The sequence below is a fragment of the Dermacentor silvarum genome, chromosome 1 (genome assembly GCF_013339745.2).
Source record: "Dermacentor silvarum isolate Dsil-2018 chromosome 1, BIME_Dsil_1.4, whole genome shotgun sequence".
Taxonomy (NCBI): domain Eukaryota; kingdom Metazoa; phylum Arthropoda; class Arachnida; order Ixodida; family Ixodidae; genus Dermacentor; species Dermacentor silvarum.
Window position 1 is genome coordinate 95388829 of NC_051154.1, and position 22435 is coordinate 95411263.

The 22435-nt window shown below is 45.8% G+C and overlaps 1 long non-coding RNA gene across 1 annotated transcript in view; it reads right to left on the reverse strand.

Annotated features, from left to right (window-relative positions):
* The window catches only part of LOC125946985 (uncharacterized), a 55118-nt gene extending 33330 nt beyond the window's left edge, over nucleotides 1-21788 (reverse strand). Inside the window, exon 1 of the long non-coding RNA XR_007468046.1 lies at nucleotides 21647-21788. This is a non-coding gene — a long non-coding RNA (uncharacterized LOC125946985). The remainder of the gene's footprint in view (nucleotides 1-21646) is intronic.
* Between the last annotated feature and the right edge of the window lie 647 nt (nucleotides 21789-22435).

The window sequence follows — 22435 nt, forward strand, 5'->3', positions numbered from 1 at the left end:
ACGATGTGCTTTACTTGAAGCGCGAGTGCCATCGTTAATGGCTAGATTTAGACTACTAACAGTCCAAACCTCTCTGCGACTGCACGAATCACCTTTAAGAAGATACCAGACAGTGTTTATAAGTCAGTCCAATTTATTTTTTAATGTCCACTGGCCCCGTTTTCACACGCCACAGGTGGTTTTTTCGCAGGCAATACTCGAGCCATTGAATGTTAAACTCTATAAGATAAATCCTGCAAAATTTACTACCGTCTCTCTAGAAATTATTTTTGATAACATCTACCCAAATAATGCAAAACATTTATCTTCACGAATTCTTATGCCTTGCTGGATGATCACTTGTGTCATATTCAGACCAACGCTATAATAGCTACAGATGCATCACAGAACAACGAAAAGGCAGGTGTAGAAATTTTTTCTCATTCGCTAGATTGGTCCTATTCGATTAGACTTCCAGATTTTACTCCTATCTACACATCATAATTCTTAGCTGTGGTTTTAGCATTGCGGAAGTTGAACCCCTCTAATTCATCAGTTGCTATTATCACCGACTCACTCTCTCTATGTTCATCGCTTACAACGCGTAGTGACTCAAAATTTTGCAATAGTTATTATATCTTTTGGCTGTGTCTCATTTGCGTTTGCTTCGCTTAATTTGGGTGCCGGGGCACAAAGGTTTGCCTTTGAATGAGTGTGCAGATTCATTAGCAAAGGCTTCCCTTGGTGGTCCTTTAGTACGTGCCGTTCCCCCAACTGCCTATATATCACTGCCGCTAGGTTTAGGAGATTAAAAATGATGAATGAGATATATAATTCTAGTATGGCTTCGCATTCTGACTACCACCATCTACTATTCCCTTGGAGTCATAAATTCTGTCCAACACGAAAATTAGAGATTACACTAACGAGGATACGTTGCCGCATCCCGACACTAAATTTCTATACACACAGGGCTGGTTTGGCGGCATCTCCTTTGTGTATACAGTGCGGCGAACCAGAAACTATCGATCGCTTTCTCCTTGCTTGCCGACTATTCTCCTCAGTAATGAAAAGGGTGCTTGAGGACCCTGTAAACAAACTTGGCCTCAGCATGAACGCCCCCGTCTTGCTATCGTTTGGAGCTTCCACATTGGGGTACAGCCACCAGAATGTTTGCACTGCAATGCAAAACTTTATCATTGATTCGAATCGACTGCCTTCCTAAAATAGTCAATTATAATAATTAATTAGAACACTGAGCAGAATTCATATTCCTTATTTTCTTTCTTTCTATATTTTTCTAATTTTTAAAAAATCCATTTTCTTGGCCGAATTCTTGGCCGATCCCCCACGGTGGGTATGTGCCATTTGTACAGAGGATCATCATCATCATCATCATGGTGATCGGTCGCGGGACCTCGTGGCAGTCCCACGCTCGAGCCAGCCGTTCGAAACGGGGTGGCCGACGCTGAGCGCCAGGAGGCTCAGTTCCATTTCGGACACCGACCGTGACCCGGAGAAGTTGCTGCGCCCACACAACCCAGCCCTTCGCGCTGACCGTCACTCCGCCCCTGCCCCAGAGCATCCATGAGGTACAGCGGACCCGCTAAACGCCGCCTGGAGGTGGCCCCGGGACGAATCCCGCCGCTCTGGGCCATGCGGCCCACCCGCAGGCGTACTCTGTGGCCTCCGCGGTACCGCCCTGTGGGTTCACCCTACTTCGTGCACTTCCAGGGAGGAGGACCATTCGAGGCATCGGTAGCATGCGGTGGGCCCAGCGCGCAGGCCTGAACGGGTAAGATATTACAGTTTGAGTGGAATGGGTGCACATTCGACCGGTACATGCCTGCCGTGACCCAGGGAGCCACCGCTGCTGCAGCTGCCAGCTGGTACATGGCTACTCCTGGCGTGCCACACTTTCCACCACCACCGTTTGGCCTGCCCAGGTCGTTCGAGTGGCATCAAAGGTTTTGCGAGAGGTGCCCGGCGGGATTTCGTAGCTGAACCAGGCTTCCGGCAGCGGCGCCGGCACCGTGAGGCTCTCGGCACCGTGCGCCGGGCCACTGAACAGAAGGAGACACCGTCGCAGATGTCTGGTAGCACGGACATTGATTAATTAGATATTTATATTAAATGCGGAGTCATAATATCATGATGATGATGATGATATTAAATGCGACGCATTTCTTGCCGGCGGCTCTGTCTGTTGTCCCACGTCCCACACCCCCACAGCGCATGCGCGTCCCCTCCCCCTCTCTCTCCTCTTCCACGCTCCCCCCTTTCTCTCCTCTAGGAATACTCTACGGAGCGGCGCCCGCGTCTCACACCCGTACAGCGCTTGCGCGTCCCCTCCCCCTATCTCTTCTCTCCTACGCTCCCCCCCTTTCTGTCCTCTAGGAATCCGGAGCGGAACGCTCGACAGGTGGTGCGATAGCTGCATACTCCACTGGGGGCGCCACGGTAGTTCCGCGGTATGAAAATGACGGAGCGCGCGCGCCTCATTCTCTCTCCTGTGCAGCGCCGCAATGAGCGCTCGGGCCGCTGCCGCGAAACCATCTCCCGCTCAAGCTAACCATCTCCCCGCTGCTTCGCATCCACACATGGTTCCCTTTAGCGGGAGATAGGAGTAATTTTTTTTATGCGAGATGGTTCTATTATCTATTACGAGAAGTGTCGGGAGTGATAAGTGTGCTGAGAGGAGCAGGATCTAGAACCGGTGTAATTGCAACACCTCCTTAAAACCATCTTTAGGCCTGTGTGTCACGTGACATGACGTAGGCCACGTCACGGGCCACCGGCCGACCATGTCGTCTAGCCTTCGCACGTCCGAGATGCGATCTGCACATTGGAACTAGACCGGGGATCAGTGTGAACATAATGCGTGTTTTACGTTCTAGGTTGTGCGCTAAATGTGTCCCGCTAGTTCTGACACGAAAAGCCGCCCATGCAGCGTACACGTTCGGAATTAGAAGGCACACTCCAACCAAAATTTATTTTGACAACCCAAAGTTTGGTGCTCAACGGGCGAGTCCTCCTTCAGGCGTGAGATGGCATGAGGCGTAGCAGTGCTTATATGCGTTTTTGGCGCTTTGACAGGCGCGGAGACATTTTTTGTCGACCTCGAAAGTAAACGGCCGGAAGTGTTCCTGACGAACTATTGATGTTATCTGACGTATTCTGGATGTGCCAGAATTCCAGAAGGAGCCACCGCCGGTGATTGTTTTCTTTCTCCAAGATGACAGCGCCATCGGGGCTAATCTGGTGATCAAAAAGCTTGCAGTGTTCTCTCACAGCACTACGTTCTCTGTTTTGGTGGCGAAAGTCATTCTTCTGTTGAATTCTTTCTGTGAAGTTTTTAGTCTCGTCAATATACGACGCGGGGCATTCGGTGCAGGTAATATTGTACACAATGCCCTGCGCCTTTTCGGCAGGAACGTGGTTATTTGAGCGAGGGAGGAGAGAAGGTCTGGTTGTCCCCAACCAGGCAGGTACCTGCCGAATGTTTATCTTTGGTTCTAGACGTTCGCGTATTCTTCGTCTAGTACTGAATTTTCAGCCGGACGAGCCACTAGACACTGCTCCCCATTTCTTGCCTCCAAAATAGCTCATACCCACTACGTGGGATCGGCCAATTAAGAATGAGGCATTTCTCTGACTTATTTTTTGAACGGTTGATTCACTATGTGGCAGCCTTGCCTATATTTGGATTGTAGAAAGGCATTCGTATATACAAAAAATAATTAGAAAGTGAAAGAAAATATTTATTTCAATCAACTATTAGAATATATACAATGCACACACCATACACCATTCCGACTTAGATTGCTTCTAAGTGCAAAGCACTTTAGGGGCCTGGGCTGTCGGCGTGTAATGTGATCTCATGTGGTCACGCACAAAACAGGGTCACAACAAGTGCAGAATTGATCAAAACCGGTTCAGAATAAACTAACATGATTCAGAATAATGTAAGAGATAGGAATAATGAAGCATTAAGCGCATTAATTAGCAGAAACTCGTGAAAATCGTGAAAATATTGTAATGTGATCTCATGTCGTGGTCACGAGCAAAAAAAAGTTCTCAAAACAGGGTCAAAAGAAGCGCAGAATTGATACAAACCAGTTCAAAATAAACTAACATGATTCAGAATAATTTAAAAGATAGGAATACTCATGAATTAATTGAAATAATTACCAGAACTTCGCTAAAATCACTTCTAACTATCATCAGAAAAGGCTTTGGCTCCATGTGAGTGTTGGTTTGGCTCCATGTGCATGGCGTTTTTCCACCAGTTGTACCTTATCACAGGTGTCAAAACTAATCATGGATTGCTAAACACAAGAAGCACAGGATAAAACAAGATAAACACAGGGGAAACACCAGCGAATCACTGCTTCGCACTTCCCCAGCTTTCACATTGAGTGAAACTGCATTACCACCTAGTTTACCAAGGCCACTGTCCCGGACCGGTACCCAACTTCGTTAACTTGCTAAGTACCAAAATTGGCATAGTATGACAAGAGTGTATGACGAACATAATCGATAGGTCATGCCTATCATGTAGGTCATGAAACAGCCGCCTACATCTTGGTGCTCTCATGGTCGTTTCATTAACTTGGTAGGTACCAAAATTGGCATATGGATGGATGGATGAAGAACTTTATTAGTGTCCTTTAGGGCGCGTGCTAGCACGCAGCGGGCCGCTCCCACGTCGGGACAGAAAGGCCGAGCCTCTCCGCCGCGTCGCGGGCCCGTTGGACTGCCCATAACTGTTCTTCGAGGTTGGGGCTGCGTAGAACCGCATCCCAACGTGAAGAACTGTTGCTTTCATCGCCGCGTAACGCGGGACACCGCCAGAGCATGTGAGGTAAGCTCGATAAGTCATTGCATAGTGCACATGTGTTTGTTGTCTGAATTTCGGGGTACATTTTGTGAAGAAGTAGGGGGTTTGGGTATGCCCCCGTCTGTAGAAGTCTTAGTGTTAAAGCCTGAGGTCTATTGAGTTTGCAATGCGGGAGGGGGTAGATCCTACTAGACAAGTAAAAATGCTTAGTAATTTCGTTGTACGAGAGAGGAGAGTCCCGATAGTCAGTACCCCCAACGTCACGCTGCCCGGTGGTACTCGTAGCTACGCGGTTGATAATCCCTCGCGCAGCATTGTGTGCCGACTCATTGAGGTTGGGCGGGGCACCCTCGATCTGTCCCATGTGGGCTGGAAACCAGATCACTGTGTGTGGCTTGATCCGCTTGCTTCCTAGTATCCCTAGGGCCAGCTCGGATATGGTTCCTTTGGCAAATGCCCGAACGGCTGATCTCGAGTCACTGTAGATTGATGTCCTCTTGTCGTCCAATAAGGCCATCGCTATTGCAGCCTGCTCTGCGGCCTCAGAGGACGTCGTCCGAATCGAGATTGCGTTCGTTACTTTACTTTCATGGTCTACGCTAACCGCAGCGAAGGCCTGTCCGTCGGCGTAGCGAGCTACGTCGCAGCGAGACGCAGTAGTCCCAGGTGTGGGAAGGCAGTAGACGCAGTAGACGCAGTAGACGCAGTAGTCCCAGGTACGGGTAGCCCCAGGTGTGGTAGGGGGCGTTGAAGTCACCAGCTACGATCAAAGGGGAGTCTCGCGCTAGTTGCGTGGCCTTGGTAATTAGGGCTTTGAAGCGTTGTCTTGGGTTTTTGGGACTACTGTATACATTTAGGATGAATATACTTGCGCGATTCGCTGGGCTGGGGATGATTTCTATCATTATATATTCCACTTTACTTGCGGTCATCCTAAGGTCGTGAGCAAGAGTGTATGACAAACTTAAATGATAGGTCATGACATGACATGACATGCGTGTCAAGTAGCTCATGAAACAGCCGCCTAAAATGATAATGACACAGCGAAAGAAGATTAACACACAAGAACCACTGGAATGGGTTCAGACGGGGGTACCAAGTGAAGGAAACACAAAAGGATGGCGGTAGAGGTCATAGTCATGACAATGACTCAGCAAAAATGACAATGACTCAGCGAAAAAAGATTAACACTCAAAAGACAATGGAATGGGTTCGGATGTGGTACTAAGTGAAGGAAAAGCCTAAAGGTCAATGGTTGAAGTCATAGCCATGAGCATGGCTTAGGCTTTCGCCTTAAGTTCTCCAATAGGCGTTGCCAAAGGGACTGCTGAGGACTCATGAAATGAATGTCATCACTAGAGACCGGATTTTAGGCAAATGCCTTTTTTTTGTTCCATGCGCTCCTATCGCCCCACTTTGATATATGAGCATGAATTAGAGGTTGAGAAGGGCTTTTATAGTGTTTTTATAGTGCCTATAAATGCCTATTTTGGCGTTTGTGCCTAAATGTCTATAAATGCCTATAAATGTCTATTTTCAATATCGGCGCCTATATGAACACTATTTAGCCTCAAGTTTCGCTTTCGAGTGCAGTTAGATACCGTTATTCATGTTGCCGGACAACATTGACTGTTCGGAACTCTATGGGGTTCAACCTAGTCCTTTAGTTCAAACAACTCCCGGAAAAAAAACTGCTAGCAGCATTGAAATGGGACGCGCCGGCCAGCATACGCCGCCGCGCTGACGGTTGGCGAATGCGAAACAGCGGAGAGCCGTGCAGGGGAAAGGAGAGTGAAGAGCAAAAGAAGAAAGAAAAATGTGATGTGCCCGCGGCTTTTGTTTTGTTTGCAATTTACTTTTAAAGGTGTTCACCGCCGTCGGGCGTTCCTTCTTAGCGTACGAGATCATTCTCAGTGACAAGAGGCACAATTTTCAATCCAAGAATCTGGAGATGGTGGTAGTTTCCTATTGTTTCCACAATCTTCACAGTGATTCTTAGACTACTCCGCGTGCTCTCCAAACAGATTTCTTCAAACATGTGCACTTCAAATGGGCGGAAGTGTATTTGGCAGTGTTGGGACGTCTTGCCTGTACAATTCGGATAATGTCATTGTATATGAGAAAATTGCCAAGAGTTGTACCTAACAGTCCTGATGTAAGAACATACTAATTTCTTAATTAATCGTAGTCTCTCTTCCATTTGTTATTTGTCCGTTTTTGTTGTGTCTTAATTTAATTGCGTCAGGCAGACATAAAGCATGGCTTTTTTTAATCAGTATTCCCAGCTTTCAAGTATTCTTTTTTTCATGCCTGTTTCACTATATGCGACGCTCGAGTACAGTGGCCATTGAACATGAATATGAGCAGTGTGATTATTGAATTAAGCCAATTGATCGTCAATAGTTCAGCAGTTCTATGGGACAATTACACGGCTATGTTCAACTGTTGGCGCCTTTGTGCCATCGTATAGGCAATAACATTTCTTGTTTTCCTATCGTAGATATAGGCCACGCACGTCTTCGTTTGAAATTATTTGCATTTATCTAAAAATTTATTGTGCCTATATTTACGACGTTGGAGGCCTAAAACGTTGTTTTGCCTGCCTATTTTTGGCGCCTAAAACGCGCTTTTTTAATGCCTAAAGATTTGGCCTCTAGTCATGACATGCGTGCCATGTGGGTCATGAAACAGCCGCCTACTTCTTGGTGCTCTCATGGTCATTTCGTTAACTTGGTAGGCTCCCCGCACACTGCATCGCATCACAGCGGTTCCCACAGGGCGTGGGATCTGCCGGCTTTTTTTAGCAACTATTTTAGGCTCTCCGCGTAGTAGTTAATTTTTGCTTATTTTTTTTTTCAACGTAGGTTTTGGCCATCGCTGCAAGAGACAGAAAAAAAAATTCAGAGCCCTTCCCCTTCACCCGCCCGCCGCCACCTTATATTCCCAGACGTTTACACTACCCCCAACTGCCGGTGCTGTAGCACTCACCCGGCTACGCTTCCGCATATGCTGTGGGAGTGCGCAGCACAGTACACACACATTAACACCACGACCCTCTCGTCGAGGTTGCGTGAGGCTCTGCCTAGCTCCGTCTTCGCGACGACCAAACCTGGGTGACCCAGCACGCCCGTGAGGCGGTGGCGAGGCAAGCCCTCGACGTCCCCTTATGGGAAGCTTAGGCCCGGCCATCATAAAGTGCTGGTTCTCTAATAAAGGTTTATTCCTCCTCTTCCTCTGTAGAGAAAATGGGGGTAAGCGAAGCTTGTGGTAAGACGACGCTGTCGCAGGCGTTCCGCTTCGTTTGCCCTAAACTCAGGGTTGGCGGCTCTTCGCTGACGTTTGGCCTCAACATCGCGCTCCCGCAACTCGAGATCCGGGGCTCTTCGCTGTCGTTTCGCCTGGGCTTCGGAAGCCCTCACGCTAGAATCGGAACGTCGACGACGAGCCCTTTCCCGAGCGAGTTCGCGGCGCCGTTGCTCAAACGCACCCTGCTCCTCGGCAGAACGCACCACGCGCGGCCTTCCCATCCGGAGGCCGAAACTGACCTGAGGGGAGGGAAGCCCGGCGGAGCGCGTGCCAACACCCTTTCCTTCCTTTTCCCTCCCCGCGACACACCAAACGACCCTGATTGGTCGCGCGCATCACGTGATGCGGCGCCGGGGCAGCTTTCCGCGCACCTGCTCTACTCTGGGAGCAGGCGTGTTTTCTACCTTTCCTTCTCTCTTTCTTTCTTTCTTCCTTTCTTTCTTTCGTGTCCCTGGCTCACATCCGCATATCCAATGCGGGTATGCGCCACACGTGATTTTATTATCGTTAATCGTGACGTAACTGACGAGCATGTGATGTTATTGATGTCATGACCTATCAGACGTCATGTTAGTCATACATTCGTACCCTTCCATGCCAATTTTGGTATACACAAAGTGAACGAGACGCAAGTTTTCGACAGGTTTTCGATAGGGCTTTAGCGTGACACGACCACCACCTTCACCACGACCACCGCCGACACTTGTGAGGCAATACAACCTTCGCTTGAAAAAATATCCTCCAAAAATAGTCGATGAGGACAAATAGTCTAGCGAAGTGTTTGACCCTGGTTTTTTAGACGGTAATCGGAGAGGCTCGAGCGCAGTGTCTGGGACGTTTGGCGTCTAATGACCGATCAAACAATGAGACTCGAGAATATTTTCACACCAGTTAATGCAGGCCGAATGGAATTGGTGCACTTTTATTTTGGACAAATAGTTTCTGCTTTTTTTCCGTCACATCCGTTATTATAGATAGGCATTCTTGAAGGTTAATCTCGTCCGGTGGCGTACCAACTAGTTCCGAAGTGTGTGTGTGTGTGTGTGTGTGTGTGTGTGTGTGTGTGTGTGTGTGTGTGTGTGTGTGTGTGTGTGTGCGTGCGTGCGTGCGTGCGTGCGTGCGTGCGTGCGTGCGTGCGTGCGTGCGTGCGTGCGTGTGTGTGTGTGTGTGTGTGTGTGTGTGTGTGTGTGTGTGTGTGTGTGTGTGTGTGTGTGTGTGTGTGTGTGTGTGTGTGTGTGTGTGTGGAGGGGAAGGCCGCAAAGCCTCCGAATCGGCCTGTCTCCCTTTCTTGTTGTAAAAGTGTTATTTTATAATTAGTAGCTGTGAGAACTAATCACATACATGGCGGACCACTAGGGACCCGTAATTTATAATACTTTATCAACGCGGCTTTTGTGTTGTAAAGGTTGGTTAGATGGCCCCAAGGAACTCGGAATTTTGTAAGCGGCGCGAGAACCGCTCATTGGCAGCCTAATATGCAGCGAAGACGTGCAAGGCGCGTCGCAGCCGAGGCTCGAAAGACAAACTTCGCTGCCAAGAGAAGCGGCGACCTGAAGATAGGTAATACAAAAGCCCTACTTACGTGTCTTGGCCTCAGCTGTTCTGTTGGACTTGCCAACGTGGAGCCTCACTGGCAGCTTTGAAAAGTTGGGAAGGAGCAAATGGCATACTTTCCTCGCTGCCCCCCCCCCCCCCCTGCTGTCAAAAGTGGGAGAGGAGGTAAGCGCTCCCCATGCCCCCCCCCCCCATTTCTCGGTAATACGCTTGTAATCTCGTGAACGTTTCACAAAATTGAGGGGTTTCGACGAATTTGACTTCGCGCCTGTTTAATTTATATTTATTTGTTTTATTTACACATACTGAGGCCATATTAAGGGCTGTAGCAGGAGTGGGAACGGTAAATTGTCACACAAGCGAACAATTCAAAACAGTTAACATAGGCAAGTGAACACAAGTAAATAGAATAAAGATAAATAAAAACAGGTAAAGGAATCTACATATTCGAGAAGTGCTCTCCTACGGCGACTAAAAGCTTATATAAAGGTGTTCTGAAACATCCCTCGGGCTTGGTTGTAAAACACAGTCAGCAAAGAGCGTACGCTGCTGTGAACATCTCAGAAAAATATTGCAGTGAAGTGAGGCACGTGGAACTCGACAGCGGAGCGCGAAGTCTCCTTTTTCTCAAATGCTCTCATTTCAACAGAAGCTTCCTCCTCACTCTTTTCCGGCTCATCATATAGCAGATCCCCATACGCGGCTGCTATTGGCGAATAGATGACATCAATCAAGAAGGGCGTTTGTATCAGTGCCTTTCTTCCTACTGTTACTGTGTATATTTATTGACGCTGTTTAAACAGGCTGAAGTAAGCGAAAATCTGCTTTCCAATTTAGATAATAATTAAGTACTTCCGGAAGAAGCGATTATCGTCTGCCCACGCTCGGCCACGGCCGCCAGCGTAAGAATTACGTAAACTTTGGCCAGACTGCTTATTGGTGCCATAGCCGTCGGGTATCGCTAATTTCTATTAGTTTCGAACACTCAACTAGCCTGTAACCACGTGAAACTTAGACCAGACGTAAGCTTGCCAGCACGTGCTCACTCCGGGCTGCTCCTGGCTGCTAGACGCCTTGGCAGACCGCTTCGTATTGAGCTATTTCGCAAAAGGCGCAATGTCGATGTGGCTGCTATCTATCGGCCAAGAACGGGGTCAATTATTGTTTGGTATAAGAGCAGCTTAGTATTGCGTTGGGCCTTAGTTGAAGTGTGGCACAAGTAACCTAGTTATTAAGTGTTCACATGTTCAATGTGGTTAGACGAAGAAAGATTTACTGTTAAAATAATCCCTAAATACTTATATGGGATAACACTCCTGTTAGTTTAACGCCATTCAAAGAAGAATAAAAAACGACATAGGTACGTCTATTGGTAAATGACATAATCCATTTACTGTAATGAATATTCGTTTGCTATGTTTTACAACGACACGAGGGATTCAACAAGACGATAATGGTCATCAATGGAATCAATAATTTCACGCAGGACACAATCATCAACATAAAGCCGGATTTCAGATTAGGCATTACGTGGCCGACCATTGATATACTGCATATCAAAAACAGTGAAGGACCTAATACAGACCCCTGTGGGACGCCGGACGTAACGTTAACAGGAGATGAATCAACTGAATTAAAGGGAATAAATGGGGAACAACAACGAAGAAAACTGGTGATCCAAGAAACACGACGGGGGTTATTTAGTATGGCGTTTAATTTGATAAGTAACTTGAAATGGAGCACAGAATCAAAAGCTTTAGAGAAATCGATGAAGATAGCATCAACTTGACTAGCTAAGTCCAGATTAGAAGAAACGTCACGAACAAACTTGACTCGTTGCGTGACAGCGCTGTAGCCACGACGAAATTTATGCTTAAGATAGTTTAGAATATTATTTGATTCAAGTAATTCTATGATGTGTTTGTGGATAATATGCTCTAACATTTTCCACGAGTGTGGCGCTAGGGATAGTTGGCTGTAATTAAATAGAAGCTCTTTATCGCTTGGTTTGTACAATCGTAGAACTTAAGTTGCTTTCCACGAGCTTGGCAGTTGGCCAGAGTCTAAGGATTTCTGGATATTTACCGTAAGGAACCGTGATTTCCACAGAAAATAGCGTACAAGAAAAGACTTACGGGTACCGTCAAAACCTGTAAACGTTTTTGTGTCCAGTTTCAAGATTAAGTTTAGGACACTCCCGCTCCAGGCAGTCCAGAGGGCCCACGACATCCCAACGGGACTTCGCCTCCCGGTGCCATCGTGGGCGGAGCCACCGACTTGACCTGAGGGAGCCTTCGGCTCCGCCGGGCCACAGTTTCTGAGGACCAAATAAAGTTCTTGTCACCGTCACCACCAGAACTGATAACAACGTCACCGATCGGGTTAGGTGGCGCATCATAAACAATCTCTGTAACGTTGTTGTTATCGAGCGTGAAGACGGACTGGAAATAGCAGTAAAAAAAAGTTAGAAATTACAACCGGGTCATTAGTAACGGTGTCATCAATCCTGAAAGAGGTAGCATACATGTTGCAGGGATTCATGCGTTAAGCGTACTTCTCAGTGCGTTTTCTTGGCAGTTAAGTTCTCAAATGAATATTTACTCTAGATCTGGCATAAAAATCTGTATAGAATTGCTATACTTTTTCCGCCTCCGTAATACCGCGCAATGTACATTAGCTTAAATGGACATGACGTGCTAGCACGAGTTCGTAAAATGTCTCTTTCGCCACACTTCAAGGCATTCTTCTATAAAGTGCCCATAAAAACGTTGTTCGTTAAATACTGGTTAATTAGAAAAGCTATCTGCGTTTTTTTTACTAATTGGAGTCTCTGTGACGTGTGCGAGAAACTACAGAACACTTGTTTATTAGCTTCAAGGACGCCACATAATTTTGGGCTGTTTTGTAAAGAACATTTAACATTGCAATCTTTATACCGCACGATATCTCATGTGGTCTAAAAGCGATGGTGAATCTTTTGACATGCTGCTCCTTATGGGGCTGCGCAGTTTATGTAAAACTCGCATGTTAGACCGGAATGCAGAACCAATTGCTTCTTCACAACCACATTTAATTCAAATAATTTTGCAGTTGAAAAACTTATGATCAAAGTAACATTCCACCGGATTGGTATCCTCTCTTGACGAAATTTGATGCATTTATTGGCTTGCCTCTTTTTTAGAGAACTGTTTTCATTGTTGTGCTAGTAGGTGCGGCTATTCTGACCGCTATTTAGTACATGCACGTATCTTTTTTCTTTTTTTTTTTGCTATTCGTAATAAATACCATGAAAGAAAAAAAAATATCTCACAAACCATCGAAAATGATTGTGAAAGTGAGCGAAAATCTTATGCAGACCGCAGACGTACACTAGCCACATTTCCGAAGTATACTGCTGACGTCGATAACGGTGTTTGATGATGGCAGCACAAATCATTGTCGGCATGTTTTGGTAGACGGCATGACAGCGTAACGATAACGGAATCGGTGGCACGACAACGATGGTGTGATGACGGTTGATATAATTACCTGGGCCACGAAGATGGCAGTCCGACCAACTTCGGGAAAGTTGGTTGAAGCACGACCAGTGACCCGCTTTCTGCATATCAATGGGACACTGTGCTATAGAGATTCATGCCGAGGTGGCGGCGGTACATTTACCTTGCTTGCACCGCCATTAACCACATTACACCATATTTACTTCGCTCACAGCAGATCGCCTATGTTCGTCTGTTTTCGCCGGTATGATTGTAGGCTTGGTAATCTGCAGAGCCAGCCTGATTTCTTACGTTGTACTTACCGCTGTGGCCCACGAAGAAATCGGGCTCATGTATATGGAACTGAATCCGAGGCTGATATTTTATTTTTGGGACGATACCATACGCGAAAAATTGGTAGTGCTCGACTGCAGTAGTGTACACATGCATTTTTTTTGTTAGGTTTGAAAAACGCCTTTGACACGAACTACAAATAGCACAAGGGGATAAAGTACATGATTGCACGACCGTGGCTTAGCCAGCAAACAGTGTGGTCCAAGATGATGTGAAACTGTACTAAAGCGCAAGTGGGCAGCCTGCTGTGACTGAATGAATGATACTGATAATATTTGCACATTTGTTGTATACGATGCAAAAGAATGTGCCACCTAGCCTGGACTTCATCATTGTGGAGCGCGCGCAGATATATATGTATGTGATGGTTATCGCGACGCGGCGATCGCAATAACCATAATACAGTTTACTTTATCATCGGTAAACTACGTCGGCATTGATGTCGCTCGCTTTACGTATTTGAACCGCGATTCTGCGCAAGTTATATTCAGAAAACGCTTGTATGGTAAGAACACAGAATTTAATAACACTAATTATAAGTACGTGAACAAAGCTCGGTGTTAAAAAAAGGAATTCTAGAGTCGAGCGCCGTGTGGGTAAAGATGCTTTTATGAGTCTCAAAAAAAAAAAGAAAGAAAGAAATCACAGGTTCTCAAGCTACACCCAGCCTACTGTAATGAGGCATCATCATCAGGATCTGCCCACCCGCCCATTAGAGTAAAAAAGGCTATCTTCATTTATTCGGAGAACACGACACTGATTGACCTACAGGGATTCCCAAGACGCAACTACACCTCCTACCACATCGAGATCGCATGCGGGCGCATATTAAAATAATCCAGTCATAGGGCGACCATCAATTGTGGGCCAGGCCATGCTGGAAACCCCGACAACGAGCGGGCCCACGAGCTGGCGACCTCTAGGCACGATTCAATCACCGCTCCCAACCCGTGGGCTCACCCTCGGACGTTCCATAGCAAGGCCCTGAAGAGGTACGGAGCTGCCTAAAGAAACGCTGCAGAGAAACACCTCCTCATCGCGATCCCTGATCCGTACAACTGCTTCCCGGAAAGGCGAACGCGAGGGGCGCAAGTCCTTTTAAACAAGGTCAGAGCAAGATGCGCCATGACAGACACCATGGCCTTATGGCAGTGGTGACCCCGACCACCCGCAGTCACCTGCTCAAGTGAAATGCTATGCAAAGAACATGGGAGGTAACTCTAACTGTGCATCCCCTAATGCGGGAATGCTAGTGACTAGAGAAATTCCGCGACAAGTACCGGCCTCAGGCGGTGATGTCGTTCGAGGACTGGGTCCAGTCACGGACTTGCGTCAAAGAGACACTTAACTACCAACGGAGCTTCGCGTGCGAAGCTTCCATAATGAGCTACGCTTATCCAAGTCACCTTTTTCCTTAGCCACTTCCCCCATATAGGTCTCGAGTCAGTATATCCTTATCTCTCGCTCTTACTGATGATACTGCCCCCGGTATCGTCCCGCGTCACAAACCACCTTCAAATCAGCATCGGCTCAGCCCCGCCTTTGATTACACTGCAGGCGGGATGGCTTCAGTTTGCGTCGATGCCAACTACCTGGGCCATTAAGTGGCATGTGCAACGCCCATCACGCTAGAACAATACTTAACTGTGACCAGTCAATGCGTTCGATTATATAGAAACGTGCATGCAAGTGAATTCTAGAAACAAAACATTCGCTCAAACGGGGTTAAATGAAACTGGGAATGCGTAGGGTTCATTTCTTCCAGCTCAACAAAAGCCGCCGTGATGAGAGTGATGAAAACAGCAACAATTTGGGCCCACGCTTATGAACTCACCAAAGGAATCGTAGGTTATTAGAGCCAATTAGAAGGGGGGGAAAGCACCATGAAGCGGGTGGACGAACGGAGACGAACCAAAACCAGTGGGAACGCAGCTCATCGCATTTGCATTCTCCTTATGCCTTTCGTTAATTTATGCAAACGACTTTCCTAATACATATATAGTCTCAGTGCAATACGCTGCCTAAAGGAACCATGCGCCGGGCATCTGTGTAAGCACAGGAAGTGCCGCACAGGCGCACATTGCGGTGATGCATCGAGCCATGCTGTAGCCTGTTTCACATGCCCCTACTAGGTTGATTTGAACGCGTCACATTCCGGTTTTCGAGAAAAGTTTTTCAAATGCCTGCGATTCCGCTGATGGAATGCCCACTGACTTACAGTCCTCACAAGTGCCAGATGTTGAAAAAAAAATTTAAAGCCAGGCTTTCTTTTTGCAGGACAATTTATTTATACGGTAGACTGTTAAAAGTCGTAATCACCATGCCTTTTGTCAGCTGGTAAACTTTAAAAAGCCTTCAGACCGCCTCGCAGGCTCCAGGAATTCGACATCACCGTGACCTACAAGTGCCGACGGAAGCACTGCGATGCCGACTGCGTGTCGCGCGTACCCATGGACCCACCGCCGCAAGACAAACAGGACGACGACACCTTCCTGGGAACAATAAGCGCACACGACTTCTCCGACCATCAACGAGCAGACCTGGAACTAAAATAACCTTGTAGAGTACTTGGAAGGCAAGAGCGACCTGTTCCCTAAGGTATTCAAGCGTGGATTGCCTCCGTTTTCGTTGCAAACAACGTCCTCGTAAGGAAGAATTTTTCACCAGTCCGCGCAAACTACCTTCTCGTTGTGCCCTCCGCACTGCGGCCAGAGGTTCTGTACGCCCCACACGGTGATCCGACAGCTGGGTACATCGGGTTCCCCCGTACGCTCGCGAGGATACAAGGAAAGTATTACTGGCTGCGCCTGACCGCCGACGTTCCCCATTGCGTCAATACATGCCGAGACTGTCAGCGACGCAAGACACCACCAACGAGGCCAGGGGGATTGCTACAGCCTATTGAACCCCCTTGCCGACCGTTCCAGCAGATCGGGATGGACTTATTGGGGCCCTTTCCGATGTCAACATCTGGGAATAAGTGGATCGTCGTGACTATACCGACTACCTTACCCGCTACGCCTAAACGAAAGCCCTGCTTAAGCGTAGTGCGACCGAAGTATCGAAATGCTTCGTCGAGAACACCCTGCTACGATACGGCGCCCCAGCAGTCTTCATCACCGACAGAGAAACGACTTTTACAGTAGAGCTTACTCAAGCCATCCTGCAATACAGCCAGACAAGTCACCGGAGGGCAACCGCCTATCACCCGCAGACAAATGGCCTTTATTGATGCAGAACTATCGATAGTACTATAGATACTATCGATAGTTGAGTCACTATCGAACTATCGAGGGTAAAAAAAAAACTATCGATAGCACATTCGATAGTAATCTAGAAAGTACTATCGATAGTATGAGATCAACTGCGCGAACTCATTGCAGCATAAATTTGGTTCCCCGAGTGCGTGGTATATGGTGGTAACTATGACAGGACTCTTCGTTATCGCAGTCTACCCGTCACCGAGCTCTGCAGATGTACCCTACCCACAGTTGCTGGATAAAGTTAGTGTCGCAAATGTTCTTGTTGTGCTGGCAACAGCGACCCGAGACGCACGGTTTGGCGCGCCTGCTCCTGAGCTGAATTCGAGTGGAATTATTACTTCCGCACGGATGCTTGCTCGGTTTCAAGGTCAGTGCTTGAACTGAATCGAAGCTGCATAGACATAAAAGCAAGGATCGAGCACGTTGCCCTTGACACAGCAGTTGCGCACTATGATTTGTTCCGCAACAACCCCCTCCAGCGCTCTAAACAAGTCTGCTGACGAATGTACATACGTACAGTCGCGATCAAAAATTTGGAGACCAAAGGTGCCACGATTTTCAATTTTTGTTTCGCAGCGTGGACATTCCAGCTGAAATCAAGTGCGCAAGCGTACGCGCTCGTTTGGCCAATACAATGCATTAAACCAATTCCAGGACGCGCAGCTACGCTTGAATATATTTACATTTTTTGCTGGTATCGTGGTCTTCAAATTTTTGATCGCGACTGTACATACAAGGACGTACAAGGACTACCGATGGTATTATTGATAGTAACACCGACTGCACTATCGATGGTAACGCTATTGATAGTTTATCGATAGTTTTTTTACACTATTGATAGTTGAAAAAAAGAACTATCGATGCTATCGATAGTGAGTTTACCGATAGTTTTGCATCACTAATGGCCTTACGGAGTGGCTGAATAAAACAATCGGCGACGTGTTAGGCATGCGTATATGTGTACGTCGATGTCGAACACAAAACGTGTGATGCTCTCGTTTCATACGTGACCTTAATTCGCTTACAACGCAGCAGTGTAAGGAACAACGCAGATGATGCCGTTCAAGTTCGGCGACGCTAGAAGTCATGCTGCTGAACGTCAGCGTCGAAGACAATCTCAATGCCGACGCCTACCTCCAGCGCTCGAAGGTGCCCGACAACTCACCCACCAGCGCATCAAGACTCTATACAACAACGACACTATGTGGAATACCAGCCCGACGACCGTGTTTGGTTTTGGACAGCAATTCGCCGACATGGCCTTAGTGAAAAATTATTGCGACGTTATTGCAGATCATACAAAAAATATCCTACTCCAGCGTCTTGGCGCACTGGACTATATGAGGTCGTGTCCGACGGCATTACGCAATCACAACGGCGCCACGCACGACCTCAAGCCGCCCATGTACTGCGCCTTAAGCCGTTCTACGCGTTCTAACGAACTCTGGGACTTTATTAATTACTCGCTTTGTTATTTTTCTTTCTCTACGCGTCCCCCCCCCCCCCCCTTTTTTTTTTCTCTTGCTTTCATGCTGTGTTTGCAGCATCGGGGTGATTCTTTTTAAGTGGGGGGCATCGACACGCGCACAATGCTTGGCTTTTCCCGGGGATTGTTTTTCATCGACTCACCACTGTTACAAAGATATCGTTCGGCGCAAGATGCACCTATATGTACAGGAATATTCCCGTATGGTGTCGCCGATTCTATGCCGAAAGAATATTGTCTAATCAGATCACATGCGCGAAACGAATAGTAGTGTATGAGGCACATTCTGTAACGCACGCAAGCATCACAGCTTACGCTGGAATGTACGATGAGTCATGTATCAATAGCCGACGCACTTAACCCGTAGGTCAGATTTCTACGACCGACGACTGTACTCGCCGCTATTATTGTGCTTTGAGTCTCACTTGTTTTTCTGGGCACAAGTTCGCCCAATGAAGCTATAAATTCGTTACTCACAGGTTTGGTACTGTCAGGTTGTTCACCGTCACTGCAATGTGACAATACATACATGCATACATACGTACCTACATACTTACATACATACATACATACATACATACATACATACTTACATACATACATACATACATACATACATACATACATACATACATACATACATACATACATACATACATACATACATACATACATACATACATACATACATACATACATACATACATACATACATACATACATACATACATACATACATACATACATACATACATACATACATACATACATACATACATACATACATACATACATACATACATACATACATACATACATACATACATACATACATACATACATACATACAGTGCATACGTACTATATGCACACCGGCCTATACCAGGTGTATTTTTGTTACGCTAACATAATTTTTAAGACTACTCCGTGGTATATAAGCGTAGAGCATAAATGACGCGTTGTACTTTTGAGCTGGATTATTCGTAGAGGCGGACAGTACTTGCAGAATAAATAAAAATAGATGTATGATTCGTTAACAAAATTTCACTAATCAACATTTTAACCAAACGTTTTAGGGTAGATATTGCAATTTACGGATGGAAGCCAGTGATTGAAACTTGCGGTAAAGGTGCGCTGTTGTTCCTCCTACTTGTATAACAAAACGCCTATTTATGCGCAGAACCACGAAATTAACTGAAAGCTTAATATATTTTTTGCACATTTTAGGAAGGCATATGTCGAAACTGGTGTCATTCTCAGAATTCATTTCAAGTAAATATACCTCACGAACTCAACGGCTACCATTCGTAAATTACAATATGTGCCATAAAGTAGTTATTTGGTAATTTTGGTAATCAATTGATTATGCTTTTTGATTTCACGTGCAAATAATGCCCGCCTTTTAGAGTTGTCTCCAACAGTAGAATTCTTCCGCATGCAACAGAAGCCTAAAAAAACATTTTTTGGGTTAACTCCAAACAAACACCCTATCGTATAAGCAATGCATGCTGACCTACAAAGCAGTACCAGCCAGCGCACTTCTGTTGCGCGCAGTCAGACAATTAATCCTCACATAAAACGAGTGCATATATTACCACCTCATCGCTGCTTCTTAGTGTAATAGCCCATGATATTCGATGGTACTAATATTTGTCTGACCTCTATTCACGGGCCACAGCGTATGTGCCACTGTCACAGAAGACATAAATAAGCCTTAAATGTACTTACATATGTGGACTGTGACACAATGTGCATATTACATGTGTCGTTGTTCTCTGTCTGCCACACCCTTCTCGCCATTCTTCCCTCGATGAAGATGAAACATCACCTTCGTCCACGTGACATCGCTGCGTCAACGTCTCACAGTGTGCGTCTGCCTGAACTGTTGTTTGTATTTAGGCATAGCATGTGAACGGTGTGTTGCATAAACATGGCATGATACTAAAGTTGCAACCCGTGCGGTGCATAAACGTTGCATGAGATTACACATTGCATAAAATGAACGCCATGGTATACGCGTCGCATTTAGTTGCGTTGCATTTAATTACCCGATTCATGATAGCTTCTCTTCACATGGATGGCAACATTTTGCGTTGAATCTGCATATATATATATATATATATATATATATATATATATATATAATTTTCAATTGATTAAGTAGAGAATCGAGCTTCAAAACACGCCGCAATATGCTCCCTACCTCACACAGATTCTCATTGCACGCGTCTAGCGGGATCCGTTGCTCCTTTGGCAGTCATCAGCGCTGCCTTTTATTGATTTGACTTGCTCGTCACCATCCTCATTGAGGTTGCACTTAGGCTGATTACATACAGGGGACGAAAATACAGTAGGGTTGAGCTCAAAACCAAATACTGATCAACATAAAAAGCATAAAAAAGAAGAAAAAGAAAACGTACAATACAATGCAATACAACACAAAACAATACAATGAAATAGTCAGCACAAGTTTGACAGAGATAAAAAAATTGAAAGTCCACGTTCAACGGATATTTGAATTTATTAACGAATTAATCGCAATCAGACACAGTCTCAAAGTCGCTTGGCAGTTCGTTTCAATTGTAAGTTCCAAGAAACAGTGGCGAATCGAGCTACTGCGCGCAAACACGGGTTGGACTTTGAACGCATGATCTATGTGTAGAAAAATACGATGGGCGGGTTTGATATCGGATACTGAAAATGATGATTCAGTGTGATAAACCCAGTGGAAGTGGGAGCATAGCGCGATAAGCCTTCGCCTCTCGAGTGCGGGCAGTTTCAATGAGGCTTCGATGTCGGTGACACTATGCGAGTGCGAATATTTTCCCGTGTTAAAACACGCTGCTTTATTTCGGATGGCCTCAAGTTCGTTAATTAGGTATGCCTGACTAGGATTCCAAATAAGAGAGGTATACTCTATTTTCGTGCGAACTAGAGTTATGTACACATATACAAGACGTTCATGGCTATTATAAAGTGTTATTCACAAAGGCCGAGTGATATGAACAGGTTACTTAGTGCAATAAAACACAAACGCAAGAAAGGGAGAGTGTCTGTGTTTTATTGCGCTAAGCTACTTGTTCAGTTATGGAAAACCAACTAGCCCAACAATTAATTCTTCTAGAAGACAGAGTCGAAAGACAGAGACGAAAAACTGGCTATTGATTTCGATACGTTACTGTTAACATTTAGGGCGACAAGTTTCATGATTATACGGTTATTGGAAACATTGTCGAAGGCTTTTCCAAAGCGAATAACTATAGCATCAACATTTATTTTATATATCAATGGCTTGATGAATCTCAGTCATCAGTTGAAATAATTTAATCTCCCATGAACGGCCGCGCTAGAATCCACGCTGGTTTGATAGAAAGAAATTGTTACTTACTAGGTATTCCATAATTGCGGATGATATGATGTGCTCTAGAACTTTGCATGGGATGCTCATTGGTGAGATCGACCTGTAATTAGAAAGCACAGAGGGGTCACTTGAGTTGAAAATGGAAGTAACGTGAGTAAGTTTTCTAGCGTCTGGTGCACCTTCTATATCAATCGATTGCTGAAAAAGTGTTTCCAGAATACAATAAATTACAGGCCTTGTTTTTTAAGCAGTTTTGTACAGATAACATCCAGGGGCCAGGTGCCGAGATATTAGGGAGCCTGTCAAGAGTGGATTGTATACCTTGGTGGGTTATAACTAGATTGTCCATGGCTGATTTAAGTGTCTCGAAACTAAGTCCAGGGGTATGAGAATGTCTTCTGTGAAAACGGAACCAAAGAATTCATTTAGTTCTGTCACAACCTCTGATGGTGAAAGGAGCACACCGTCCTTGGATATCCATACTCGGGATGACGAAGACGACCACGGGTTAATTACCTCGCAGAATTTTTTTTATTCCCTTTTAGCGGTGTTGTTATGTTGTTGTTAAGAACTTACGTTTGGCTGGTTCGATTTCAATTTTGCATAACTTATATGGCTCCCGGCAACGTTCTCATTTACCATCAGACGACGACTGTTCTGTCTTTGAGTAAAATCGCATTTTTTTTGTCTAATTGATGCAACGTTTGAGATGTGAGTTGATCCACGCACTTTGGGTTGACAATGTTACTTCAGTTTTACGGATAGACTTTGGTCTTACATCTGTGCTTTGTTTCTACACAAGAAGCCAGTTTTCAT